We start from the raw sequence: 7,397 nt of genomic DNA, 5'->3' as shown, positions 1-7,397 counted from the left end.
ATTTAAGATGCCCTCAAAAATGCAGCTGTAGACATTGCTGGGAATCTTAGGCTACATGCCAAGCCTCCTCAGGAAGTACAGTCTGTTGAGCCTTCTTAACCATCTCCATGGTGATGAGGGACCAGGTGAGGTCCTTACTATTGTGGGCACCCTAGGCCTTTGAAACTGCTCACGTTCTCAACCTCGAGACCTCGGAGAAACAGTGCCTGTTGAGGTCTCCTTTCCTTCCTCATGTCCACTATCATCTCCTTTGTCTTGCCCATTTTGAGGGTGAGTTTGTTGTCCTCACACCGTGACATCCTATTGGCCACCTTCGTCCTGTAGCTCGTTGATGCCTCCTATCACTGTGGTTTTGTCGGCAAACTTCAGGATGATGATGTCCTCATGGGAGGCGGCACAGTCATGGGTGAAGAGGATGGGGCTGAGGACACATCCCTGAGGAATGCCCATTGTTTGTGATGATGCTGGGTGAAGTCATATTACCTAACCTGACAGACTGGTGTCTGACAGTTGGGACGTCAAGGAGCCAGTCACAGAGGGTGGGGTGCAGGCCAAGGGTGGACATTTTGTGAGTGAGTTAATAGGGGGTGACTTGTGTTGTAGGTGGAGCTGTCCAAAGAGCTTCCTGATATAGGACTCTTTGTTTTCTACGTGGGAGAGGTAGTAATGGAGGGTGACGGCAACAGCATCTGAGGTTGACCTGTTTGGCCGGTATGCAAATTGCAAGGCGCTCAGGTTGTCCAAAATGTTGCTGCGAATGTGGGCAGGCACGGCTCTGTCAAAACACTTCATAATGATTGGAGTGAGTGCGACTGGCCTGTAATCAGGTGGGTGGGCTCTTCTTCAGACGGCAATGTTTGTGTTCTTGAAGCAGGAGGGGCGATGCTCTGGTTGAGGGAGAACACATGTGTAAAAATAAAACAATAAGAAAGAATAGAAGAACCACTTATCCTGATCATAGCTTGAGACGACAGCCACAGACTAACCGAAGATCCTTATATTTCCATGGCAACACCAGTCACTCAAACGCGTTAGGCGCCGGATCCCCCTTGGTCTGGCTCTGACAATGTTGATAACAAATGTGATTTACCACCACAATTAATTTTAATTTAATAATACTTTTTGCTACTTTGGAAGGTAGTAAATGTCTCAGGACAAATATTGGCTGATGTTACATCAATTACATAAATCTTCTAAGAATTTGAACATATCCACGGCCCTGCAACCATAGCTTAAATAATAAATCATTATTTTGTCGTTCATAGATCAGAATTCATTCCACCAATTGACAGAAAACACCTGTTTTCCAAGCTTGAAATGAACTAAAAGTCTTGTGCGACCACATCTGGTAGTAGAGAAGGGAACTGGGGTGAAAAAAAAGGTTTTAGTTGGTTTGGTCTTATAATTAACTTGAGGGTGGGGATGTGCCGCAGGAGGTAGAGCAAATTATCTTTGGAACCAATCATTCCAGTTTCGATTCCCCGCTTAGTGTGTCAAAGTGTTGTTGAGGAAGACGCTGAACTCCTGGCTGCTGGTGGACAGCAGCATCCTGCTCATGGTTCATCCATGATGGGATAATTGCAGAGAATGAATTCCCCAAAGAGGGATTGATAAATTATTATTATAAAAACTGACATATATATAGTATATGTATAATATATGTATGTTCAGGGTCATCTGAGGAATATTTTGTGTGTGGCTTTGTCCCCATGCTGTTACTGTTTGCAAGCTATTGTATCAGTGGACATCCAATTACATAAACATATAAACCGTTGGACAACTGCAGTGTCTGTCAAATTTCTCACGCAGGCATTTCTTGTCCTACAAATCTTATCTTTCAACTTTTAAACCGCATTATAAAAGAAGTCAAATATGCAGTATTTCACTCCTTTTAATCATCTAGGTTAAACACAAGTATGTTTCAGCTTTTGCTTTAGGCTACAGATGTTACCTGAAGAATGAGATGTCAGATTCAGGTGTCGGGAAATGTTTCTGCCTTCAACAGCCAAAGTGCGGCGTGTTGTGATCCGTTGAAAGAGCAAGAGGATTCTTGAAGTCTGGCAAAGGCAAGGGCAAATGGTGGGACCTCTGTGGAGCTGAAGCTTTTCAAATCAGCACTATTTGCCTGCCAGGGGCAGTAGCAGTGCGTCCAGGTGGACCGAATCAGCTGATGAGTCGGGACCAACGGAAAAAAAAAAACAACCATAACAGACCCCCCCCCCCTTCCTCAAACACCAGCTAGCATTGTTGTCTCCGGGGCAGCATACATGTAGCATGTTGTATGTGGCATGTCCCTTGTCTACTGCAGGACAAAAAAAACACACCCCCGGACCATCTATCTGAGTACATGAGAGCAAAGCCTGCAGGAAAATCCCTGAATAGGAAGAGGGGCATCAGACAGCAACTCCACAGGTGGGTTAAAAGACCACTGCTGCCCTCAGTTATATTGAGATGATGAGATGAGAACAACTTTATTTATCCCGAAGGAAATTGTTGTGCCAGAGTTTCAATTAAAAACATAACAGTAATAGATAATAGTAGAAAGGAGGAAGAATAAGAAATGCAATGAAATATAAATTGTCTTAACTGTTAACTGTTAACTACAAAGATTTGAAGATTCCCTGCGGCTGAGGGAAGAGGAATTAAAAAGTCTGATAGCCTCAGGTAGGAAAGACCTCCTGTGGCGTTCAGTGGAGCTCCTTGGTGGTATCAGTCTACGACTGAAAGAGCTGTATTGAGTAATATCTTATCACAGAGCTGTAAAATGTACGAGCTCTGAGTAAACTCGAGGCTCTGTCATGAAGATAGAGAATCAAAAATCATTGCACTGACAGAGACATGGCTCCGACAGGACACTCCTGACTCGTTGGTGGAACTGGAGGGCTTCACCTGTATCCATAGGAACAGAAATGACTCCTTGAGGAAATCAAGAGGTGGAGGGGTTACTTATGCAAACAATCAAGTGTCAGACAGAGTCTATGTGGTCTCAATGTCAAACTTCTGTGTTTCCATGCACCCTTTCTACCTTCCTAGAGAGTTTATTAACAGCATACGGTGTTGATTTTTGACTGTCTCCAATCACAACATCTGCATCACGCTGGTGCCCCAGATTTTGTTGTCAGTGACATGAATAAAATTGGAGCCAGCTTTACCCAGATTTCAGAAATAGGTAAAGTATGCCTCAAGGAGCTGAAAAGTACTGGACAAATGTTTGATGAATTAAGGAAGAGCCTACAGGTCAAAATTCTCCCCCCATTTGCAAACTCCGACTATTCTATCATGTATCTCATACCTACCTATACATCTGTGTTGAAGTCCACCAAGCCTCAGCTCAAACTGTACTGAGATAGATTGATTACAGTTAAGAGACACTGTTGGACGTGAATGCCTCCCCATCAGTGCACTCCAGTGAAAAAGCTACCTTCAAAACCTGTATTCATGATTACTGGTGTTAAACACCAGTTCATTTCTGACTGTCAAGAATGTGCACCACCCCATATTTGTCCTTTCTTGCCCATAGTAACAGGAGTGTTAATTATAATGGCACACCAGTTATTGGTTGATGTGGGTTTAAGTTTTATTGTTGATTGCTATGATTGATACAGGCTTACAAAAAGAAGTTTATAGATCACTTGCTGGAAAACTGGAACTAGTTAAATCTTGTCTTCATTATGGCATTATGTTGCTACAGTACTATTATCAGTACCACAAATGCAGTGTTGCGCAAATGATTAATTTTATTTCAGCCATGTAGCCTCAACCTAAGATATTGAGAATTTGAACTCTTTTCAGACAGCAAGAAAATGTGAATACTGATAACTTCATAGAATTTGAAGACTAGTTGTATCCAGTAAGAGCTTTGGTTGCACCTCCAAAACTCTTAAGAGCTTCCGCTAAACATGATGACATGACAAAGTTTCCTCATCTATGGTTTTCTTTCACACTTCTGGCTTGAAGTATTGTATTTGTCAGTGTTGCAACTAATGCAGGGTTTACACCTTACCATTTTTGAGTTGCAAACTAAAAAATGGAAGTTGGAAGGATATCTCAAGAGTCGTAGGGGAGTCATGGGGGAGTTTTACTGGAGTTAGAGTGCGCTTCCGTCATCTCAGACAAGATTAAGCAGTCTGAGCTTAGTCATAGATCTGTCTTTGTCTAGTCTTGGGACTCCAACAAAACTGGAAACAGGAAACCTGGTACCAGCATGACGGAACAACATTGTACAATGGCAAAATAATCCAGTTGTTGTTTTCCACAAGTCTTTTCAAAATCTTTGCACATTTTTTCAGATGCAAGATTCCCATTTTTAGTCTCAGAGTAGGCTGAGACTTAATCCTCGAAAAACTAGTCTTTAGATGTGAGCTGGTGTGAGATGATTGTATTACATGAATGTTTTCAAAATCTTAAGTTGTAAGCTTAGTATGACACATTTAGGGTCTGTAAGAGGTCTTAGAAAAAAAATCTTCTTAGGGAAGTAGTGCAGTACAATTGCATAGTTCATACATATATCATCCCAGAGAAGTTGCCATTGTAGTACACCGGGGCGTAATGCAGTTATAAACTACTGGTGCTGTATAGTGCAACCATTGCTGCAATCTGGCAGAGCCAAATGTGTACTCAGCGGCATGGATGCCTCTTTGGTCAAGATTAGAATGTGGATGAAAGAGGCTGTCACATCACGTGGGTGGACGTCTACAACAGGCAAGCACAAGAGAGTGTGAGAGGGAACAAACTGTTTTTTAACTGTGCGGTTAGAATAGTCACACACACACACACTTATCCATACTGGAACTCTGGCTTGCCCCAGCCATCAGAAGAGGTCAGGGATCATTAAAGCCCTCCATATAAAGAGAACACTGAAAACCAATGGTAACAAAGACCCTGGTCTTTATCAGAGCCGCCAAATCCCCCCCCCCAAAAAAAAAAAATCAGCATGGGCAGGGAGAAAAACAGATGAAATTTCATACCATATCTTTGAGATGTTTCTGTCAAAAGAAATTATGATCCTCTAAAAAACGTCATTCCAGCCCACTGAACGCAGGAACGCCCTGGAGCGGAAGCTTGTGCAATCCAAGAAGAGACAACCAAGCTGTAAGTCCATTAAAATGAAGAATGATAAATCGGCACCTCAGGGAAAACAATCAACATAATGGTAGAAGAAATGCCTCAGGTCAGAACTTAATTGTACATCTGCATCTCAAACACTCTGAAAGTCAGAAAAGTCCAGTTCTGTGCCGGGAAGGAGACACGTTTTGAAAGGAGAGGATATTAGTCCACCTTTGTTAAATACTCAGAAAAAGGAATGTGTTTTTGCAGAGAAACAGAAAGAAAAAAAGAAAGAAAGAAAGTTCAACCATTCAGTTTAACAGCTGAATGAAAAGCATTTCAGGATTCTGGTGTACAATTGTGTCTACTGATAGGCATGAGTCCAAAGATGCCTTTGGGAAACCCAACACTGGCGGGCGAGTGACCGCTTAATCCCATCCAGGAAGCTTACTTTTGTTTTTAAATGAGTACTGACGTCATTGGGATCGCCTTCAACAAACCAGAGCGCGGGACGGGCATGAGCAGATCAGAGCTGGACAAAAGAACTCGTGAAGGGTTAAATGTACACAAAAATGTGCCCACGTTCTTTTTCCAGGAACCTAAAGAACATGTAGGCATGACAGAGACATTGGGTCATTAAGTAAAGACAGCTGAAGAAAAGGTTTTAACATTCACACATCCAAAAGCAAACAGTAAAGGCTACGATTGATTGGTTCAATGAATGAATGAATGAATGAGTAAGGGGAGGCTTTTTCCCGCAACGTTGCAACCGTGCAGTACAATATTCCAGATTTACTCTGAAGAACAAATGGGACCCCAGTTTCCACACTAAAATGGGCCTAAATTCAAAAAAGTAGACAACTAGTATGAGGTGTGTGCCTTGGCTGATATGAAAAAATGAAAATAATAACTGTGAGGTATACTTGAACTTTAAAAACAAATTGTGACTATAAGTAAAACATTTGATGGGCACCAAAGTTGGTGGATACAGATTTTTGGTTTGTGACGTTCCCTCATAAAAGTTTAATGATTTAAAGAACAACATAGAATGGTTTTTCTACACGAAACAGCCTAGACTCATTTTATTTTCCTGCCCGCCTGTTTTTTTTTCAGCCCCACCTGAAATTTAAAAAATGTCTGCTTTAGTTTGTCTTGCTCAGAATGGGAAATGGTGGTGCGGGTTAAACCTTTTAGGTATTTTTTTCATTTTCTTATCTTCTGAAATAATTATTGTTGAAATTGGCTTATTTCTTTATTTGATCTAAAGCCAAAATCAAATAACACACACTCAAAAAGACACTCAGCCTAGTCTCAATCTGCTTTAGGCCTGCTATGAGATTGCTTTCAATTGTATTAGTATATTACATAAATCAGATTACATAACGCCATTGTGGAGCTGATTGGGGCTGATGTATGAGTTTTCCGTTGGGGCTGAAGTGGTGGGATTATTTGGCAGTTTCTTAAGCTTTGTTTAAGCAGCGGAAAACATGTGGGACTGAATGGAAACACAGAATGAAAGCATACTTTTGTTTTGTAGAAACAGAAGCAGTGACAATTTTATCCTGGAATTAGGGCAAACCCCCACCCCCGACTTCCATTTTTGGCAACTTCTACTCTGGCTTGAATAACAGCTTTTGTTCCGCATTATTTCTGTGGGCAAATCGTCTTTAAATCAGCTTGAAAAGTGTAATTGTTTAATGGCGAGCAGGATTTTTGCTGCTTGGCAACAGACAATAGGGTTCATGTAATCAGACAGATCAACACCAACTGCCTCCATACTCCGATGACCCCTAAGGCTGATCGCATAAATGGGAGGAGTCAACCACACACACCTGATCTTTGAGAACCCGATATAAACCCAACGATTCCCAAGGTAGGAAATCGCTGTATAATTCAAGATCAGGTACATATTATTCAACAGAAAGTCATAGGTTTAATGGCAAAACACTTCCTTATAACATGTTCGCTAACAACCGTCTTCAGGGAAGTGTGTCCGGAATCAGATTCCATAATAACAGAAGAATATTCACATTACGTCAACAGAAGAGCTTCCAAATCACCAAATCCCATTGAGAAGTGCTCTTTGTGAGAAAACAGCACATAGTAACAGTTTCTTACTCCACCTGGTAACCACAGCTCCCATTATTCCCCTTCATCTCCTCATCCTCAGTCAGTCAGAGACAGTTTTTGAGCTGAGGAAACAGTATAGAAGTCAGACAAAAATATGCACTTGCCAGCCAAGATAAATGTTTTTCACAGAAGGTAATTATCTTTCACTTTCTTGCTAACTGAAAGCCTTATAATTATTGCGCTACAGCCCTCAGCTAATCTCGTATTTTTAAGTGAAAATA

At 41.5% G+C, this 7,397-nt stretch overlaps 1 long non-coding RNA gene across 1 annotated transcript; it reads right to left on the bottom strand.

Moving 5' to 3' along the window:
* Positions 1-836: 836 nt before the first annotated feature.
* LOC147232944 (uncharacterized) lies at positions 837-2,096 on the bottom strand. Its single transcript, XR_015106328.1, has 3 exons — positions 1,952-2,096; positions 987-1,060; positions 837-887 (listed from the first exon to the last, which is right to left on the bottom strand). It is a non-coding gene; the product is annotated as an uncharacterized LOC147232944 (long non-coding RNA).
* Positions 2,097-7,397: the final 5,301 nt, after the last annotated feature.

This window comes from Fistularia commersonii, chromosome 7 (genome assembly GCF_037954325.1).
Source record: "Fistularia commersonii isolate RoL2024-O1a breed Wild chromosome 7, RoL_Fcom_v1.0, whole genome shotgun sequence".
NCBI classification, from domain to species: Eukaryota; Metazoa; Chordata; class Actinopteri; order Syngnathiformes; family Fistulariidae; genus Fistularia; species Fistularia commersonii.
Note: the sequence above shows the minus strand (reverse complement) of the source record. Positions and strands in the feature narration are given on the sequence as shown.